Source organism: Pleurodeles waltl, chromosome 1_1 (genome assembly GCF_031143425.1).
Source record: "Pleurodeles waltl isolate 20211129_DDA chromosome 1_1, aPleWal1.hap1.20221129, whole genome shotgun sequence".
In the NCBI taxonomy this organism is placed as follows: domain Eukaryota; kingdom Metazoa; phylum Chordata; class Amphibia; order Caudata; family Salamandridae; genus Pleurodeles; species Pleurodeles waltl.
This window is the reverse complement of record NC_090436.1, coordinates 536,051,813-536,075,007: the sequence shown is the minus strand read 5'-3', so window position 1 is coordinate 536,075,007 and position 23,195 is coordinate 536,051,813.

Below are 23,195 nucleotides of genomic sequence, written 5' to 3'. Positions count from 1 at the left end.
ACTAACTTGGTCATGATCTCGGTGGACCAATAGTCAGCCAACAGCCAGTGAATGGTGAACAGTGCAAGTGGAGATGGTAGCATCCTTCGCGGTAGTGCCCTGACCTCAGAGCCAGCTTCATCCCTTCCCATCTGTAACACCGGTGCCTTGTATGGGGACTACAAGACTCTAACTCCTATTTCGCCTCAAATTCAATAGGAGTTTGATTGGTGACTTCTTCCAAGAAGTTTATTCAGAGGCATGATCTATTCCTTCCACCGCCTGTGCATTATAAAACAAATGTCCATCTCCAGGATTGGTGAGGGATTTTGTGGAACTGCACCATCCATGGGTTATAGTAACCAGAGAAGAGAGAGATGTCTTCTAATCGGAAAGAAGTAGCTGTGATTCTTTTTCACACTTTTCATTTTCAGGATCAGATACAGGGCAAAATCATTTGTGTTCAAACAGACAACTAGGTTGCTTGGTCTTAGGTCAACTGTCAGGGCTGTTCAAGATACTCAGCTTTGACAGCACTAGCCCTCATCATAATTTGGTTGGCAGGTTCCAACTCTAGGGTTTTCCCTGTACTAAGCAGAATCTTGATGGTTTGAATTACCTTAATGCTTATCAAAACTGAGCAATGCTTATTTAATGGTCATCTGATAACTTTGCTCATGTTTTATATCGTATTTGTACAGTGCCTAGTTCTGCTAATGTTAGTTTGCCTGAATTTATTTCATTGCCTTGGTCGACCCTTGGTGATACTTTATCTTTATAACTTTGAGCCGGATTTAGAGTTTGGGAGTTGAATTTCTCTGTCAAGAACATGACAGATATTCTGTCCTCCCTATTACAATTCCCATAGGATATAATTGTATTGTATTTTGGCAGACATAATCTCTGTCATGTTTGTAATGGAGTAACCCCATCTGCCAAACTCTAAATCAGGTCCTTTGTCTTGAGAATTGTCTACATGACTTTGAACTTAACTTTGTAATAAAAAAACCTTAACTGTATTCCTGATTGGAGTTTTCTTTGTGTGGCCACATTGGTCATACTGTGTGATTCAATTGGTTTGTATTGAAAATTGTAACAAACTGAGGATGAAGCCTCTGGAGACTGTATGAACCATCAGTGACCCTGGAATCAAGGAAGGCACAGCAGCCTAGTCCTCTTGCACCCCACTATCCTGTTGCCTCTGGTGACACCAAATGTGGTGAGCTCAACAACAATGGGATGGAACTAGAGGCAATGCTTAAATGGGTCATATAAAACTAAAGAGAACTCATCTAAATGATAGCACTTTAATGTCTATTTGTGCAAACAAACCCAGCATTGATAAAGTCACTAGATCTCAGCTCTAAAAGGCTAAGCTATCGGCTTTTGCAATTTTTTTTGCATTGGCATTAACTAATGTCTAACTTGTGACAGCACATGCACGTTCATGCATCAAGGTGCAGATGGTCACAAGCAGATGCCTGACCGGCCATCTTGGAATGGATTATCTATAAAGATTAGTTTGCTCGTTCATTTTTGCCTGCCTCATTGCAGACCTCGAGTATAGGATCTGTCTCTTCCCCAGTGGGGACTGGCTAATGATGGCCTGGGTATCTAGTTGCTGCTGCCTCTGCTTTTGGTATTGCTGCTTTTGGTGTCACAAGACATTCAGAGAAGCTCTAAATGTACATATCTTTCATTTAATGAAAGCCGGATTTTATTTTTTCTTGCTTTCAGCCATGCTGCACAACAGCTGCACAGCGAGAGGAGTACAGAGGGAAGAGAGCAACGGGAATATGTGTGGGGGTTGAAGGTGTTTGGGAGAGGGAAGCAGCACACGAGAAAGAGAGCTAAAACATGTCAACTATTATGAAATGTCGAAAGAAAATGTAGTTCCCTAAATGTGAGCAGTGAAAGAAAACAAGACATCCAATCAAAAGCATAGTAAAGAGGCTATGCTGCAGGGGAGGGACAAACAGAAGAGGCGGAAGGCAAGCTGTTGAGTAGAAACCAAACCAATGAAAGTGATAATGAAACCAATAATTTTAAGGAACAGGCAGACTCTAGGCCCATTGTAAGTTTTTGGTAAGCCCACAACAGGTCTTTCACAACTAGACAGATTGCTGTGGCTGGTAGACAAAACCTAAAACATAGTTCCCTGATGTAGACCTGCAGAAGGATACAAGTCATCCAATCGAAAGGATGGTAAAGAATCTATTTTCCAGGGCAAATGAAAAGCAAGCAAATGAGGTTGATAAAAAAGCCAACTGATTGTAAGCAATGGATTGATTCTAAACTCACTGTAAGCATTAGTATTGTCACAATAGGTGTAAGATTAGACAACACAAAGCTAAACCTGCCTGCAGACAAGAACTCACAATAGGTCTATATAACTGTGTGGTAGGAAAGGAAAATGTGGTTAAAGGTGGGTACATGCCAAATGCCTATAGATTAAAATGAAGAGAGCTCCACGGGAGGATTCAGAAAGGATGGGGAGAAAAAATACAGGGATGGATTTAGAATCTTAATTAAAACAAGCTTTGTCAAAGCCAATTGTTCTTCCTCAACAAGTGTGCAATTTTTGTGAATATATGCAGTAGGCATTAAAATTGTAAAAGACAAAGTAAGAAAGTACCACAGCCTGAAGGTGGTGTTCTTTTTTTAAAGTACAAAATGACTCTACATAGAATAAATTAATAAAGGCAAAGTTTAGAATACTATCTCTAACATTAGGAGTGGACTCATTTTTAGATGGATGTGTATATGTTGCACAAGCAAAAAGCTGCCACACACAGAGAAAAGAGCCAATCTCTGAAGTGGGCAGATGTGTTACAAAGTGCTGTATATTGTAGTGGGAGGAAGCAAAATGTGAAAGCCAGAGCTGATTAAACAAAACAATGGATGAAGAGGGCCAAACATAAGCCATGTGTGAGTGTGTGTCTGTATATATATATATATATATATATATATATATATATATATATATATATATATATATATATATATATATATATGTGTGTGTGTGTGTAAGGAAATTCCTTCCTTGGCATGGTTATCCCCTGACTTTTTGCCTTTTGTTGATGCTAGTTATGATTGAAAGTGTGCTGGGACACTGCTAACCAGGCCCCAGCACCAGTGATATTTCCCTAAACTGTACCTTTGTTCCCACAATTGGCACAGCCCTGGCACACAGATATGTCCCTTGTAAATGATACCCTTGGAACCAAGGCCCCTGTTACCAGGGAAGGTCTCTAAGGGCTGAAGCATGTCTTATGCCACCCTGGGGACCCCTCACTCAGCACATGCACACTGCCTCACAGATTGTGTGTGCTGGTGGGGAGTAAATGACTAAGTCGACATGGAACTCCACTCAGAGTGCCATGCCCACCTCACACTGCCTGTGGCATAGGTAAGTCACCCCTCTAGCAGGCCATACAGCACTAAGGCAGGGTGCACTATACCACAGGTGAGGGCATGTGTGCATGAGCACAATGCCCCTACAGTGTCTAAGCAAAACCTTAGACATTGTAAGTGCAAGGTAGCCATAAAGAGTATATGGTCTGGGACTTTGTCAAACAGGAACTCCACGGTTCCATAATGGCTACACTGACATTTGGGAAGTTTGGTATCAAACTTCTCAGTACAATACATGCACACTGATGCCAGTGTGGGATTTATTGTAAAATACACCCAGAGGGCATCTTAGAGATGCCCCCTGAATACCAGTCCGACCCCTAGTGCTAGGCTGACCAGTTTCTGCCAGCCTGCCACAACCAGACGAGTTTCTGGCCACAAGGGGCTGGTGCCTTTGTCACTCTGTGGCCAGGAACAAAGCCTGTACTGGGTGGAGGTGCTTCTCACCTCCCCCTGCAGGAACTGTAACACCTGGTGGTCAGCCTCAAAGGCTCATGCCTTTTGTTACACACCCCAGGGCATCCCAGCTAGAGGAGATGCCTGCCCCTCCAGCCAATGCCCCCACTTTTGGTGGCAAGGCAGGAGAGGATAATGAGAAAAAGAAGGAGGAATCACCCACCAGTCAGGACAGCCTCTAAGGTGAGGTGACCTCTGCCTTTAGAAATCCTCCATCTTGAGATTGGAGGACTCCCCCAATAGGATTAGGGATTTTCCCCCCTCCCCTGCTGGAGGAGGCACAAAGAGGGTGTAGCCACCCTCCAGGACAGTAGTCATTGTCCACTGCCCTCCTGACCTAAACACACACCTAAATTTAGTATTTAGGGGTGACCCAGAACCCAGGAAATCAGATTCCTGCAACCTACACAAAGAAGGACTGCTGACCTGAAAGCCCTGCAGAGACGACAGAGACGACAACTGACATGGCCCCAGCCTACCGGCGTGTCTCCAGACTCAAAGAACCTGCACAGCGATGCATCCGACAGGGACCAGTCACCTCTGAGGACTCAGAGGGCTGCCCTGAACCCAAAGGATCAAGAAACTCCTGAGAACAGTGGCACTGTTCACCAACAGCAACATCTTTGCAACAAAGAAGCAACTTTTAAAGAACTCACTCTTCCCGCCAGAAGCGTGAGACTTCACACTCTGTACCTGATGCCCCGCCTCGAGCTCCAGAGAACGAACACTGCAGCGAGGACTCCCAGGTGACTGCGATGACATGAGTAACCCGAGTCGACCCCCCTGCACCCCACAGCGACGCCTGCAGAGAGGATCCAGAGGCTCCCCCTGACGGTGACTGCCTGGTAACAAGGATCTCGACGCCTGGGCCAAGCACTGCACCCACAGCCCCCAGGACCAAGAGGAACCGACCTCCAGTGCAGGAGTGACCAGCAGGCTGTCCTCTTCCTAGCCCAGTTGGTGGCTGGGCCGAGAAGCCCCCCTGTGCCCTGCCTGCTTCGCCTACGTGACTCCCGGGTCCCTCCTTTGCTTTCTATAGCAAACCCGATGCAAACTTTGCACACTGCACATGGCCGCCCCTGTGCCGCTGAGGGTGTGTATTTGTGTGCCTGTTTGTATCCCCCCTAGTGCTCTACAAAACCTCCCTGGTCTGCTCCCCAAAGGACACAGGTATGTACCTGCCAGCAGACCGGAACCGGAGCACCCCGGTTCTCCATAGGCGCCTATGTGTTTTGGGCCCTCCTTTGACGGGGCGGGGCGGTGACTTTTGCCTTGAACCCCCAACAGTTGACTGCCTATGCCCAGGGGACTGACTGTGTAAGTGCTTTTCTTTCCTGAGAAACTTAACAATACTTACCTCCCCCAGGAACTGTTGATTTTTGCACTGTGTCCACTTTTAAAATAGCTTATTGCCATTTTAACCTATACTGTGTATATTACTGCTTTAATTCAAAGTTCCCTACTTACCTGTGTGGAGTACCTTGCATTTTATGCATTTACTTCAAATCTTGAATCTTGTGGTTCTAAAATAAATTAAGAAAATATATTTTTCAGTATAAAAACTATTGGCCTGGAGTTAAGTCTTTGAGTGTCTGTTCCTCATTTATTGCCTGTGTGTGTACAACAAATGCTTAACACTACCCTCTGATAAGCCTACTGACTGACCAGACTACCACAAAATAGAGCATTAGAATTATCTAATTTTGCCACTATCAACTTCTAAGGGAACCCTTGGACTCTGTGCACACTCTCTCACTTTGAGATAGTATATAGAGAGCCAATTTCCTACAGTGTGTGTGTGTGTGTTATGAAAATATTTGGGTATCACAACAATATATAAAGATGTTTTGCATGTCAGATCTAAAAATAGGGTGTGCCTTTTGCTTTACAAAAGCTATTTTAAGATTACGGAGATGTTCACAGCGTAAGCGCAATTGTTAATTTAAGCACACATCCCAAATATTCACTTTAGTATTGAAAGAGTCTATCAGCTTCATACTATGAGTATCCTTCCTGCACTAAAACAATCCTACCTGTAATGCAGACACCCTTATTCCAAGACTCAAGGGTGCCTGGGTTGGTGCTTGGCACACTTCTGTTTTCCCCTTTTCACACAATGCAGCACAGCAATTTCCCTTTGCTGCTTTGCGTTGCATACGAATAGTAAATCTATCTCACTGTTTACTCAAAAATAGATGAAACAATCCAAGAAAAATTAAAAATATAATTTACATATTCGAAGGAAAATAGTTTTAAGAATAAAAAAGTGAATCTCCAATGTGAAATCTGGTTAGAGGCATAGTTTAAATAATAATGGAGAAAGGAGGTAAAAAGATAAAGGTAGCAGGAGGAACGGTAGGGGAAGTGCTAAGAGGAGGAATGAAGCTTCAGAAGGTGGCCCCCACAAAAACGCTGATAATAGGAAGCAGAAGGGGGGGGAGTACACTAATTTAAAAAATGGGTGAAAGAGGGAATCCGGGTGATGTTGCCAACAGAAAGAAACAAAGGAAGAAGGGAGGAAAAAGGTGCACGAGGAAGGTGAGGGAAAAGACAGGGGAGAAAGCAACAAAGGGAAGGGAAGAGGGTTGAATGGAAACAGGATCTAGGCAAATCCTGGTTAAAAACCAACCCAGGGAATCCATGCTAAAGAGTACTGTATTGCATCTTAACAATGGAACACGTTTAAAGGTTTCTATTTAAAGTATATACTATGATTTGGTTTCTATTAATATGTAAATGGTATTCACCTTTACAATTGCTATTAAACACAAAGTATGGAGACAAAGGTAGAAGGGGGATGGGTCGGGGAATTTTTAATAGGAAGAATGATGGCATCTAAGGTGGCACACACAATAAAAGGGAAAAGGTAAGGAAAGGAGGGGAGGGCGTATACACTATTTTTAGGTTAAGGATCTAGGGATGCCACTCTTAAAAGAAAACAAGGGGGTTAAAAGGAAAAAGAGGAGGGAAAAGTAGAGAGAATGATTTAGTGATGTAGAAGCAAAGGATGTGGGATGAAAAAACGTGGAAAGAAGAAGTATGTGTTTGGGGCTGGGACACCACTCCTCCCCATCAGTGATTAAAAAGTGAATAGCAACCAATCACAGGAAGTTGGAAGGGATGGGGGTTTAACGGTAGCAAGATCTATGCATGCGTTAAGAAAAGCCAACAGAGTAAATAAATGGTAAAGATTAATAGCATTTACATAATCACAATAACACATTTAAAAGGCAATTTTAAATAAAGGATATCCAAACACTTGTTTCTATACACTGCTAAATGCCATTCATCTTGAAACAAAATTGTAAACAATTAAGGTGAAATCGTTTTTTTTTTTATGAAATTGTATACAAGTATTTCTCTTAGAGATACTGAAGCCCAGAAGATGTTATCAGAAGATTGGCTGGTTTAATAAAAAAAGTAGTTAGAGTGGCTGTATGTGATTTCATAGTAAAACTATTTCACAGAATGCCATTACTGAGAAGCCATTTCATCTAAACTGCTTACTGGAAATGTTCAGAAAAAATGGCATTTACCATGTCATAGAAACCAATTCATAGAATACATTTTTGGTCGAAATATGCTTTACAATGTTTTTTTTTAAGTGTAAATGCATTATTTGTTGATTTTACTATCAGGAACAGTTTTGTTGGAAACATATATTTCAGCGCTTTAATTTAGGGATCATTACTTCATATTTAGATCTATGACATGGTAAAACAAATTATTTGCATGCTTTTAATTTGCTGATCCCTCACCATTTAAAAACACCATCCATTAATGACCTTTCACAGCCTCTAAACACTATCAATCCCTGCCCCTTAAGCCCACCACCACACCTAAACTACACTCATCCCTGAAGCCTAAAAGCCCTTTCTACCCACAAAGCCATCCATGAAACATAAATTCACTTATTACTCCGAACTCCATCCATTCCTGAACCCTAAAAAACCCTTTTTATGCCTAACCCCACCCATCCAAAACCCTTTTAAACACCTTGGCACACCCAACCTCCACCTATCCTTGAACCCTAAAAAACTCCCACTACCCCTAAACACCAGCCATCCATGACCCTTAAGAACTCCTCATCAATCTAAACTACTCATCTGTGAACCTAACACCCCTTTCTACATCTAAATTTCACCCATCCCAGAATCCTTAAAATCCCTCATCACCCTAAATATCACCCCATCCTGAACATCAAACCTTTTCACCTCCCCAGCCGCTACCCATAATTGAACTTTAAAAACTTTTGCAAGCCCTAGGATCCAATCATCAATGAACCCTAAAACTCCTCAACACCCTTACAAGCCACCCATCCCTGAAATCTAAAAACACTTCACACACCTCAACTCCACCCATGCAGGAACCCTAAAAACTCCTTAACACCCCTACACACCACCCATCTCAGAACACCAAAATCCCCTTTCAATGCTAGAAATCCAGTTATTCCTGACCCTTAAAAACCCATCATCATCCTAAATATTACCCATCCTGGAACCACAAAACCCCCACAGTAGTCCTAAACTCCACCCAAGTTTAGTGTAGTTAGGGATTTTTCCTTAAAATTGTCTTTCATTAAAATTATTTTTTCATGATTTGGTTTTGTCCAATGTGGTTTCTCAGTTTTTATTTTCCATTAATTCACACACATCAGTTAGAGGGAGAGTGATGCTATGTGGATATTAAGGGATCCAGTAGGTAAGCACTGACTTTCTATGGCTTAAGTGTTCTTAGAGTGAATTAAATCATGCTTTGAACTAAAATGGCCAATGTAGTAATTTTATGCACTGTACCATCTGTTTCTGTAGCAGTGGACATTGTAACTTGATTTCAGCCTGATATGCAGGTGAAGTTTCAGTGAGCAACCCAACAACCCTAAGTAGGATTTGTTGTATATTTGAAAGGGTCAGAAACTGGGGTTTTGTTCAACATGGGATTCCTATGGTGAGGGAATGGAGAAGAAGATAGCCTAGGCAGTGCCTATACTCTATAAGGGATGTAGGTGAAGGAGGACCCTGAGGAAAAAAGGGTCACAGCATTTGTCTTTCTGTACGTTCTTTATTGTATAACAGACAAAATCCACCTTGTTAGAAGGTGCTGTGCTTATTCATCTTAAGAAGAGTTGAGGCAGTCTGCAAGGGATGAACAACTGCTGAGCATTCTCTGGGGGTGACCACACTGAGATATCAGGGGGAGCACCAGGCCCATGTAACACTATGAAAGGGGGTATGTTCTGTATGAGTTCTAAGGGAAATGTTAGTAAAGCATCAGAGGTTTGCATACTCTTGAATGGCCAAATCTTCTCACTCTGAGAGGGGAAGATAACAATGAATCAGCATACATCAGGGATTTAATCTTCTGACTGACCATTTGGGCATTGATGGGGACTGATGTTTATTACTATGTCAACAAGTAAGCATTTTATCCATTATATCAGGTCCACCATAAAGTTGTACCAAAGCCAAACGTTCTGGAGATATTGTGCTACTGAAGATGACACAATGACAGATATGGGGGTAGATCAGCACCAATTCAGTGTAGGAGTGGATTCCAGAGCTGTGCATGAAAGGAACACGTTCCAGTCTCTAGATTAGCCCAGTGTTTCCCAAACTTTTGACTCCTGAGGACCCCCACTGAATCACTACTGGAAGCCGGGGACCCCCAATAAATTTGTGCGATTTAAATTTCAAACATTAAAACAGTAATTCGCAAAAAATACACAACCAAGTACATGCCAAACAAATACTCATATTAGTAAAGATATCATTATTTTATATTGGAAAAAATTGCAAGAAATTGAAAACTTTAATGGGAAGGTTGGCGCTGCATCTCTGCGATTAACTTTTCAATGTTTGGTTTTATTTAGTAAAGCTGAATCCTCAAGTCAGATTCTACATTTCCCAAGCGATTTTTGTTCTTATTTTTAAGATACATAAACTTTTGCATTTAATGTGTGGTGGGCAAAGGAAGTAAAACTATAAAGACCTCTCATCTCTCCATAGCCTCTCTGTCACATGTATTTAGTTTGATTATAGCACCTCTCATACCAGGGAAGGGTGTTGAAACACTTTACAGGGGACTACAAGGTGTAGGATTCACCTCATCCATACTGTTAGGCATTTTCTAAGAGAGCTGGGTCTGGAAAAACACAAACTCAGGATTCAGAACATAATACAGTGGCTAGCCTTGACTTTAATAATAGAGTACTCCTATGCAAGCAAACTTTTTTTTAGCAGTATTGAAAGAATTGGAAAAAATATAATTTTCTTATTTGTTCCATTTAATTCTTTATTGGCAGTTCATAACTCACTGTGCCAAATTATGATTGTGACTTATGAACTGCACAATAGCAAAATAATCTCTATGACAAAAGCGGTAACCCACTGTGCTATGCACATAAAGGCCCATATTTATACTTTTTTATGCAAAAACTGCGCAAATTTGCAAAATACAATTGTAATTTGCAAGTTTACGCCACTTTTGCTAAAAAAGTATAAATATGGGCCAAAATGTGGTTCTCTTTGCATGATACAAGTTCTTTGCATCTGGCATATTAACCATCTGCACTACCTCCAATGAGTCAAAACTGCCACTACTAGACAAACTCCCATCTCTCCAGCAGGTACATTAATCACAAGAGTTGTCTAGACACTTTTATTTATGTGGAACTTTCCAGTGCTTTTGAAGCTGCTGCACAAATGAATAAACTGATAAAAAAAGCACGCACATGTTTCTGTAGAGGCCCCAGCTGGAGAAGTGCCTTCAGGCCGGTCAGGCATGCGGACCCCCTGGGAATGTCTCACGGACCCCTGGAGGTCCGCGGACCACAGGTTGGGAAACGCTGGATTAGACCATTGACCCTAGTTTCAATTTCCAGAAATGCTGAACTTTAGTTATATGTGAAATATAGAGTTCTGAGTGCTGTAACCAGGAAAGATGTTCACCAATCCCAATATCAGATAAAGTTGTAGAGAAACAAAGATGGAGGCTTAAAGCATACTTTTGGACCTCACCACTTGGTACGGGAAGATCTACTGAACAAATAGAGCATAGAGAACGCTAGAATTGTTCACTACAGGGTGACACTATCAGCTTAAAGTGATGTCCACTGAAACTAAGAGTACTCTAGACAATGTTCACAGGTATGTGCCTATGGTGTTTTCTGCCACATGGATAAATACTGTTGGCAAGATTCACTCAAAAGGTCAGCTTTTTCCACCAGGTTTCCTGATACGTTTGAGGTCAACATTTAACTTTTTTGAAGTTGAGTTTAGGCAGTGCACATGTGCTGTCTGCAAGACCAGCTACACTCACGAAAAGGACCTTGATCCAGCCTGCTGCTTACCATAGATTGACTCCAGTCTCTTCTTTGCTGCCTCCTAATTGGTTTGCGCAGCCGATACGTCACTTCCTTTGTCAGCTGAGGAGCACTGGCCAAGTACATATTAATTCTTCTTGATTAGTGCCCATCCACTATGATGCAGATACTATTTCTTCTACTCCCTCCATTCAACAACGTTTAGGTTTAAATTGCTTAATTTTTTGTGTTTGCAGTTGTTCTGCAGTCCTGCGCTCTTTATTGCTTGCTTAATTTTGTTCTGCCTGTGTTTTCGACTCCTGCACTCATTCACCCAATCCAGCACGCGCTCACCCATTGGATCAGCATTTGTAATTCCCCATTGTGTAATCTTATTTATTCTGATCAGCACTGTTTAGTTTTATTTCTTCCCATAGCCATCTTTTTTGATAGGTACAGGAAGAGCAGAGACTCTAACCCGGTTCCATATTCCCAAAATCAGCAACTCTGTAAGATATGCCACACCCCCTTCTCAGATGCTAACTTGTTTGTTGTACAATGTGCTTATTTAGTTCGACTGGTGAATCAAATAAATACACATATACACAAATGTGTTTGAGGACATCAGGCTTATGAAAAAAATATACATTATTACCCCCACGAAGGCAGTAATTATTTTGCAAGCATTTTTTGCACGTTTTTAGAAAAGTCTTTTGCTTAAATTCAAGCTGCATGCGAACTATAACTCCTCTGCTGCCAGCAAGAGATAATTTAACTTGTAGCGCTAGTACGCCGAGCATGCCCGGCTGCACATGGACTGGAGTGCACACCACTGCACATCTTGGCTCGGCGCGGGGTTGGAAACAGATGGTGCTCGTTGCTGGCTTCCCATTCGAGCCTGCGCAGCCCCAACCTCTGGTCGTCAGCTAGTTGCTGCTGGCACCATGTGACTTGAACAGGCTAGGAGAGCAGCAAGTGAAATCAAGTGTCCCTCACCATGTAGCACACGCTAAAACCGAGCGACACGCCTGACATTACATACCCCATTCCTATATAGAATACATTAACTTTTCGGATTCCTTTAAGTCTTCTTTGGCAGTGTGTAAAAGTGTTTTTTTTTTTTACAGCGTGGCGTGCGTAGTAACAGCTGAAGCAGAGCTGGTACTTCCTTGTCATAATACCTAGTTATAATTAAAGATAACACTATGGACTGCTGGTAGTTAAATATATAGAACAATGACTATGTAATATGCATAAGTCCAGGCAGACAGAATGTCAGGCACTTTGCATTCTGTAATCAGTGTACAAAAGGGAATGAGCATTTTCCACAGATTTAGTTTAGCAAATAAACTATTAAAAGCTGCATGACAAAACTGAAAAGATTATGTTCAATTTATTTGAAACTTTAGTAGCTAGAAATGTGATTGTTATAGTTTGGTATTTCTATTTATTGGTGTTTTCATGTTGTTATTTTGCCACCAGTTTTATACAATCCATCTATGACAAGAGAGTATTCAGGTGAGACAAAAAAGGTCCAGAACTGTTTGAGAGGATCCATTCAAGCAAGTTTTGGTCAGAATCATAAGGCACAGACAGGTTCGCTACTTAATGTCTGCAACTGACATTTCCAATACTTTAACCCCTTCGCTGCCAAACCTTTTCCCCCTCTTGTGCTCAGCCTTTTTGGCTATTTGGGGTAGTTCGCGCTTACGCTACCCATACTGTTTAGTCCACATAAGGAATCCATGCCAAATTTGCATCCTTTTGAGTGACTGAAATATATCAACTCAGTATTTTGCTACCCCAGGTGGTAGAACACTCCGTCAGGTGTGCAACAGGGCCAGCATTCAGTCATCGCTTTGACTTCTCTTAGCTAACCCTTCTGTGGTGTCATAGCCTGTACAAAATGTATAACTTATAAGCCTGGATGGTGCCTGTTATTGTAGGAGACTCCTTGGTAAGAGAGCAACAGTACACTCATTGCTCCACTGTGATTGATGTGTGACCTGATTGATTTTGCTTTGCATGTGCTGGAGGTGTGGATGCCTATGCTTCAAACCCTGCCATGTATTTGGATCTTTAAATGAAGCTGCCCGCCCGTTACACTGCAGTGGATCAGTTTCCAATTTAATGTAAAGAGTGTTAGAAAGGTTAAACAATAGTGTTATCTTTTCCATTAAGCAAAAATATGTTATTTTGTCATGTGCATGTTAGTGAATTAGTAACAGGACACTTTCATTACTTTTTAATTGTGCATCTCATGTGTTAATCTTTACTTTATTATTTATGCTTGCCATGCACTACCCTAGTACAATTTAGTATGTGCCTGTACGCGCATTACTCTCTATGCGCCAAGTAACTATATTATGGTGTAGCAGGGCTTCACGCCTTTCTGTTTGTATTTTTTAAAATGCATAAGTTATTTCCGTTGTTCATTTATTTGCAGTGGTTGTTGTTGCTCTTCACCGGAAAGACTCCATTCAAAGTAATTACACAACTAGCAATTCAAATTCAACTGAATAATTTCACTCCAAACCAAAGACATTGGCCCTCATTATGATTGGCGGTAAAAACCACCTATCGCCTCGGCGACTGCCGGCAAAACACCGTTGCCGTGGCTACCAGCTGACTGCCATATTATGACCGTAGCCGGAACTCCTCTAGAAGGATGGTGGAATTCCGCCCACGGCCATGGCGGCAGGTGGCGGAAAGGTGGCGCTGCTGCCAACAGCAGCGCCACGCCAGTAGACCACCGCAGACCGTATCATGACCCATGATACGGCCTGGGGATGTTCTGTTAGCAGATGCTGCTGCTAGCAGCAGCGCCCCGTCCTGTCTCCTGCCCGAGGACCCCCTGAAATCAGGTAAGTTGGGTGCTCCGACAGGGGAGGGGGGTGGGTGGTGGTGTGTGTGGGGGTGTGCGTGTATGTTTGTGTGTGCGTGAATGTGGGTGTGTGTTGCATGTGTATGTGTGTGCATGTGTAGATGTGAGTGTGTGTATGTTGTGTTGTGTGAATGCGTAGGTGCTTGTATGAATGTAAGTGTGTGTGGATGTGTGTGTGCATGGATGTATGCATGCGTGGATGAATGTGGTTATGAGTGTGTGTATGCATGTGTATGATGGTGCGTGCAAGTGAGTGTATGTCAGGGGGGACAAGAGGGGAGGGGTATGGTGGGAGAGGACATTGGGGAGGGTCAGGGGGTGGAGAAGACCCCTTTCAGTGACAGGGAAGGAGTTCCCTGTCACTGATAGTGCCTACCGCCATGGTTTTCGTGGCGGTACGGAAGCCACGAAATCCATGGCGGTAAGCGGGGTCATAATCCCACGGGTGGGACAGTGATGGCCGCCTGGCTGGAGTCTCCAGCCCGGTGGCTGTTACCACCCTGGCGGACTGAGTGGTACAAAAGCCAAACCGCCAATGTCATATTTTGGGAAAAGGTACCTTCAGCCTGTTAGCATTACCTTTCTCCAAAATACCGCCGTCCGCCAGGGTCATAATGAGGGCCATTGTAATTTACAACGCCAATAACTCTAACCCTTGCAGATGTGAGACCTATTACATTGAAAATGCTGGTTTTATTTGTAAAGGTTTTTTGTGAACCTGCAAATGTCTCAGTACTCATTGAAGCGCACCTGGACTTCTTTTGTGAATTTAATTTTCACAGAAGCAAATATACACTACAAATGCACTAGTAATTTATTCACTTATATTTTCTCCATAAGGAAACCATTTTTAAAACCCCTTTCCTACCCAACGCCGCTAATTTTGTGGGTTTTTCCTGATAATTCCTGCCTTGGAACTGTATTCAATTCTGTACTTACAGTAATTCCCAAACCTACAGACGTTTGGTTTTGGATGTTCGAAAATTTTCAAGAGTATTCCTGCCCTTGATACCATAGCCCCATACCACCCTCTAGCTGTGGGGATTATTGATTTCGAAGTGTAAATTTATGTTTTGTGAACACAAAAACTGAATTCACACTTGAAAAATTAAGGCATTTATATATGTAATCAGAACTTCTGTGCAAAAAATGGCTTTGCGAATTGGGCCCTGTTGCTTCTTACATTAATGATATGAATGACTGAGGCTCTCTGCACAACCCATGCAGGTCTAGATGTTGATTTTATTATGGAGTCTGTTGTTAAGAGAAAGACATGTAACCCGGGCACAGGATGGAGGCTGAGCTCCTTCAATTGAATGAACATGGAACCGTCAGGCGATTGCTTTCATCATCTGAGCACTACTTCCCTTGAAGAGAATTGGACAAAACTTAAACATGATTGATTTGCAATTCTTCATGTGCTGAAGAGGAGTAAGCTTTATATTCTTGGCAGCCATCTCTCTGACCATACACATCCTATCCTTTGATGTGGCTTATTAACATGAGAAGAGAGAACGGAAATCTTTTGAGAGGGTCTCTTTTATCTTGTTTCGGGGCTTGAATATCATAGTGATATGAAGTATGAAAAGGATCAAAAGTATGGTTGGTTGTTCTTCATAAATTATGTTTCTACCTTCCAAAACACCGCTTTAAGATTTCCAGCCTGATGTATTACAATGCATTACAGTACCAGAAATCTAATTTCCTCATTACTGCGGATACTGTTACCTCTGGGTGCGATTATAATCCGGCCTATTATAAACTGATCATTGAGGGTTCACTAAAATATGACTTACCCAACAAATCAGTAAGTTCAGGTCCGATGCCCCATCATTTATTCCATACTTTGGCCCTAACTTTCACTCAACCATCGAAATTTTCCCCTTCTAGCATGTAAAGATCGGAGGCATTTAACAGGGATGTAGGCACTTGACGCTTCACTTCTTTTAGAAGTCAAAATCGGATGGTGAAAGTAACTTACTCTGGTGGGCTGGCAACTGCTTTGTATTTTTTTATTTGTTTGTGTATCTATTTATTTATTTTATTAGAGCCACACATTACGGAAAAAAAAATCTGGCTTTGTGCCACTAAAACATGCAAGTAAAATACATAATTATCAGAGCACAAGATTACATAACAAGTCTACATATATAGGAGATAACAATATAATTAATTAATAACGTACATTACAACAGATTTGGGAAAACAACTTTGGAGAACACAATAATTACTTGTGATGCCGCAGACATATTCCACACATCAGTTTGTTTCTTTTTAAAACTGAAAAAAATTGGTGAAATGCCACAAGGTGAGGGGGTTGAAATTCCACAGTCTGGCATCAATTGGGGTCGGTAGTAGAGTAGAAAGATCTGGTACGATGATGGAACTAAAAGACACTTTTAAAAATGAAGAAGCTATACAAAGGATATTATGGAATCGTAATAGGGCAGACAAGGTATACATCATGTTTGGGACAGAGTAACATCACCTGCCTAACTCTAAATCAGGTCCTCTAGTTCTCTTAACCACATAAGCTGGTAAAACATGGGTAATGGCCTGAGGGTCCTAACTGTTAAAAGATAAAAAACTTAAATTATGACTTACTTTGTGAGATGGGATTTGAACTCTTCTCAGTCAATATGATTTCTAACTCGTGTTAAAGCTCTACCAGAAATAAGTGGCCACTCATAATGAGGACCTAGATGAAGATACCTGGTCGGTTGACTGGATAGCTACTCAATACATCACCAGTGTAGCTGGCAACCAATAGAAAAGGCAGTAGGTGGATGCATGCCTACTACCCTTCATGTTTGCTGATTGCAAAATGAGTAAAGGCACCAATAAAATAGCATTAAACAGAGGATAGTAATAGGATTAGGCAGCCTTGAAATGGGAAGAAAGTCCCTGAAGTGGGCATAATTAGGTCTATCATAATTATGAACAATAGAAAATAGCAAATTAGGTGGCAGGTTGACTAAAAAAGACCGCAGAGGAAAGGCAAATTATTCTGCGTATTCTTCGATGTATGGTAGTCTTTCCATTCATTTTGTGACATCGTCTACCTATTTTTACATTTTAACTGACATACCAACGGCATGCCAATACTAAACAGAATAAATAGAACGACATTTGTACACATTCAGCAGAGGCTAGTTGGTGTTTCGCTCACCAACAAGTAGTTTACCTTGGCTTGAAGCAACCCGTAATTTTTACCTCCTACAGTGAAATAGTTTGTGTTATACATGTAACAAGTTGCATTAAGCAACAAAGAGGTTTATGTGTGCACACTTCTTGGCGTCTACTGGTAATAAAAGATCTGTCTCTTTTATTCTGAGCATGTTCTGACATGTTTTCACTATGATTCAACGCATTAGTCCTTAAAGACATGCAATCAGTTCGAGATTGCTATTGGTTAAATTTGTCCGCTTAAAATTACCACGGTCAACAAGACCGGGCCATTTTCACTTGCTTCGCTGGATTTCACTTTGCTGCTAATACACATGCTCTAGACTTTACTGCTGAAAGCAAACGTATGTCTGGCATTCTCCAAGCATGTGCAGTAGCAGTATGCCCACCACACCCAGGGGGTGAGCCATGGACTTGCCTTAAACATGATTGTAGATAACAGCGGAGCACTGTGCCGAGGTGTAGGAAAGTACCATCTTGCCTGGCATGTTACCCCCATTTTTCACTGTATATATGTTGTTTTAGTAGTATGTGTCGCTGGGACCCTGCCAGCCAGGGCCCCAGTGCTCATAAGTGTGCCTGAATGTGTTACCTGTGTAGTGACTAACTGTCTCACTGAGGCTCTGCTAATCAGAACCTCAGTGGTTATGCTCTCTCATTTATTTCAAATTGTCACTAACAGGCTAGTGACCAATTTTACCAATTTACATTGGCTTACTGGAACACCCTTATAATTCCCTAGTATATGGTACAGAGGTACCCAGGGTATTGGGGTTCCAGGAGATCCCTATGGGCTGCAGCATTTCTTTTGCCACCCATAGGGAGCTCTGACAATTCTTACACAGGCCTGCCACTGCAGCCTGAGTGAAATAACGTCCACGTTATTTCACAGCCATTTTACACTGCACTTAAGTAACTTATAAGTCACCTATATGTCTAACCTTTACCTGGTAAAGGTTAGGTGCAAAGTTACTTAGTGTGAGGGCACCCTGGCACTAGCCAAGGTGCCCCCACATTGTTCAGGGCCAATTCCCCGGACTTTGTGAGTGCGGGGACACAATTACACGCGTGCACTACATATAGGTCACTACCTATATGTAGCTTCACAATGGTAACTCCGAATATGGCCATGTAACATGTCTATGATCATGGAATTGACCCCTCTATGCCATCCTGGCATAGTTGGCACAATCCCATGATCCTAGTGGTCTGTAGCACAGACCCTGGTACTGCCAAACTGCCTTTCCTGGGGTTTCACTGCAGCTGCTGCCAACCCCTCAGACAGGTTTCTGCCCTCCTGGGGTCCAGCCAGGCTTGGCCCAGGATGGCAGAACAAAGGACTTCCTCTGAGAGAGGGTGTTACACCCTCTCCCTTTGGAAAATGGTGTGAAGGCAGGGGAGGAGTAGCCTCCCCCAGCCTCTGGAAATGCTTTCATGGGCACACATGGTGCCCATTTCTGCATAAGCCAGTCTACACCGGTTCAGGGACCCCTTAGCCCTGCTCTGGCGCGGAACTGGACAAAGGAAAGGGGAGTGACCACTCCCCTGACCTGTACCTCCCCTGGGAGGTGCCCAGAGCCCCTCCAGTGTGCTCCAGACCTCTGCCATCTTGGAAACAGAGGTGCTGCTGGCACACTGGACTGCTCTGAGTGGCCAGTGCCATCAGGTGACGTCAGAGACTCCTTCTGATAGGCTCCTTCAGGTGTTGCTAGCCTATCCTCTCTCCTAGGTAGCCAAACCCTCTTTTCTGGCTATTTAGGGTCTCTGTCTCTTGGGATTCCTGAGATAACGAATGCAAGAGCTCATCCGAATTTCTCTGCATCTCTCTCTTCACCTTCTGCCAAGGAATCGACTGCTGACCGCGCTGGAAGCCTGCAAAACTGCAACATAGTAGCGAAGACGACTACTGCAACTCTGTAACGCTGATCCTGCCGCCTTCTCGACTGTTTTCCTGGTGGTGCATGCTGTGGGGGTAGTCTGCCTCCTCTCTGCACTAGAAGCTCCGAAGAAATCTCCCGTGGGTCGACAGAATCGTCCCCCTGCAACCGCAGGCACCAAAGAACTGCATCACCAGTCCCCTGGGTCTCCTCTCAGCACGACGAGCGAGGTCCCTTGAATCCAGCAACTCTGTCCAAGTGACTCCCACATTCCAGTGACTCTTCAGTCCAAGTTTGGTGGAGGTAAGTCCTTGCCTCCCCACGCCAGACTGCATTACTGGGAACCGCGACTTTTGCAGCTACTCCGGCCTCCGTGCACTTCCGGCGGAAATCCTTTGTGCACAGTCCAGCCTGGGTCCACGGCACTCTAACCTGCATTGCACGACCTCCTAAGTTGTTCTCCGGCGACGTGGGACTCCTTTGTGCGACTTTGGGTGAGCACCATTTCATGCATCCTTGTAGTGCCTGTTTCTGGCACTTTTGTGGGTGCTGCCTGCTGCTGAGAGGGCTTCTTGTATTGCTCGACACCCCCTCTGTCCCCTGACGCAATTGGCGACATCCTGGTCCCTCCTGGGCCACAGCAGCATCCAAAAACCCTTACCGCATGATTTGCAGCTAGCAAGGCTTGTTGGCAGTCTTTCGGTGAGAAAACACTTCTGCACGACTCTCCACGGCGTGAGGGATCCATCCTCCAAAGGGAAAGTCTCTAGTCTTTGTTGTTCCTGCAGAAACCTAAGCTTCTACTGTCCAGTAGCAGCTTCTTTTCACCCACAGCTGGCATTTCCTGGGCATCTGCCCATCTCCGACTTGCTTGTGACTTCTGGACTTGGTCCCCTTGTTCCACAGGTTCCCCTGGACTGGAAATCCATTGTTGTTGCATTGCTGGTTTGTGTCTTTCCTGCAGAATTCCCCTATCACGACTTCTATGTCCTTTGGGGAACTTTAGTGCACTTTGCACTCACTTTTCAGGGACTTGGGGTGGGCTATTTTTCTAACCCTTACTATTTTCTAATAGTCCCAGCGACCCTCTACAAGGTCACATAGGTTTGGGGTCCATTCGTGGTTCGCATTCCACTTTTGGAGTATATGGTTTGTGTTGCCCCTATCCCTATGTGTCTCCATTGCATCCTATTGTAACTATACATTGTTTGCACTGTTTTCTAATACTATTACTGCATATTTTGGTATTGTGTACATATATCTTGTGTATATTTGCTATCCTTATACTGAGGGTACACTCTGAGATACTTTGGCATATTGTCATAAAAATAAAGTACCTTTATTTTTAGTATATCTGTGTATTGTGTTTTCTTATGATATTGTGCATATGACACTAGTGGTACTGTAGGAGCTTCACTCGTCTCCTAGGTCAGCCTAAGCTGCTCTGCTAAGCTACCATTATCTATCAGCCTATGCTGCTAGACACCCTATACACTAATAAGGGATAACTGGGCCTGGTGCAAGGTGCAAGTACCCCTTGGTACTCACTACAAGCCAGTCCAGCCTCCTACATTGGTTGTGCAGCGGTGGGATAAGTGCTTTGAGACTACTTACCACTCTTGTCATTGTACTTTTCATAAGAGAAAAATATACAAAACAAGTTCAGTGTATGTACACCTAACCAAAAAGTTTTGCATTTCCTCTTTTCACTCTTTTCTAAGTGCTGAAAAATACTTCTAAACTTTCTAAAAAGTTCTAAAAAGTTTTAAAAGGTTTTTTTCTGTCTTTCTAAAAGTTCTGAAAAACTTTTTCCCACTTTTTCTGTCACTTAAACTCTTTCTAAAATGTCTGGCACAGGCCAAAATGTTGATCTGTCCAAACTTGCATATGACCACCTTAGCTGGAAAGGAGCAAGGAGTCTCTGTGTAGAAAGAGGTTTGAGTGTAGGGATGAATCCTTCCTTGGAATTATTGCTTAACATGCTTAAAGAACAACATAAGGCCAAAAGGGCCCCATCTGTTGAAAAAGTAGCTAATGGTTCCCAATCTGATCCAGGGACACCCCTAGGAAAAGATTCAGGAAAGAAACTTCAGAGCCTGCCCATTACTAGACAGTCTAGCATAGTTGGTACTGATGTAGAGTCACACCATACAGATAGTGTTGTCTCACATCATAGCAAGAGCATTCATTCTCACCACAGTAGAAGTGATGTTTCTGTTAACCAAGCTGTTAGGGTGCCTTCTGTAAGGGACAGGTCTTCCTCTGTCCATTCTCACCATACTTCTGTTTCAAGACATGTCCCTCCCACCCACCCTGATGACAGATTGTTAGAAAGGGAGCTCAATAGATTGAGAGTGGAACAAACCAGACTGAAGCTCAAGAAGTAACAGCTGGATTTGGATAGACACACCTTAGAAGTAGAGAAGGAAAGACAGAAACTGGGTTTAGAAACCCATGGTGGCAGCAGCAGTACTCCCCATAGTCATCCTGCAAAAGAGCATGATTCCAGGAATCTGCACAAGATAGTTCCCCCTTATAAGGAGGGGATGACATTAACAAGTGGTTTGCTGCACTTGAGAGGGCCTGTGCTGTACAGGATGTCCCTCAAAGGCAGTGGGCTGCTATCCTATGGCTATCATTTAGTGGAAAAGGTAGGGATAGGCTCCTTACTGTGAAAGAAAGTGAAGCCAATGATTACAAAGTTCTTAAGAATGCACTCCTGGATGGTTATGGCTTAACCACTGAACAATACAGGATAAAGTTCAGAGAGACCAAAAAGGAGTCTTCACAAGACTGGGTTGATTTCATTGACCATTCAGTGAAGGCCTTGGAGGGGTGGTTACATGGCAGTAAAGTTACTGATTATGACAGCCTGTATAACTTGATCCTGAGAGAGCATATTCTTAATAATTGTGTGTCTGATTTGTTGCACCAGTACCTGGTGGACTCTGATCTGACCTCTCCCCAAGAATTGGGAAAGAAGGCAGACAAATGGGTCAGAACAAGGGTGAACAGAAAAGTTCATACAGGGGTGACAAAGATGGCAACAAGAAGAAGGATGGTAAGTCTTCTGACAAGGGTGGGGACAAATCTAAAAATGAGTCTTCATCAGGCCCACAAAAACACTCTGGTGGGGGTGGTGGGCCCAAATCCTCTTCTAATCAAAACAAGGAAAAGAAACCATGGTGCTATTTATGTAAAATAAAAGGCCATTGGACAACAGATCCCAGTTGTCCAAAGAAAAGCACCAAGCCTCCTACCACTACAACCCCTACTGCTACACCTAGTGTCCCTACTAATAGCAGTGGTGGTGTGAGCAAACCTACTAATAGCCAATCCAAGGGAGTATCTGGGCTCACTTTTGGTAACTTAGTTGGGGTTGGTCTTGTTAGGGAGACCACAGAGGCTGTGTTAGTCTCTGAGGGGGCTATTGATCTAGCCACCTTAGTTGCTTGTCCCCTTAATATGGATAAGTACAAGCAGCTACCCCTAATAAATGGTGTTGAGGTTCAGCCCTACATGGACACTGGTGCCAGTGTGACTATGGTCATAGAGAAACTGGTACACCCTGAACAACACCTACTTTGTCACCAGTACCAAGTAACCGATGCTCACAACAACACACTTAGCCACCCCATGGCTGTTGTAAATCTCAACTGTGGGGGGGCGGGGGGGGTTACTGGTCCAAAGAAAGTTGTGGTAGCCACAGATTTACCTGTAGACTGTCTACTAGGAAATGATTTGGAGACATCAGCTTGGTCAGATGTGGAGTTGGAGGCCCATACAGCAATGCTGGGCATCCCAGGGCATATTTTTGCTTTAACCAGGGCTCAGGCCAAAAAGCAAAAAGGACAGGGAAACTTGGATCCTGGAACAATGGACCAAGTGCTCCCTAAAGCTAGGGCTAGTAGAAGTAAAGCACTTCCTACTATCCCTCCCTCTACAGTGGATTCTACTTCTGAGGAAGAAGAATTTCCACCCTGTGCAGAACCTACACCAGAGGAGCTGGAAGCAGACACTGCTGAGCTTTTGGGTGAAGGGGGGCCTGCCAGGGAGGAGCTGAGTGTGGCACAGCAAACCTGTCCCACACTAGAGGGTC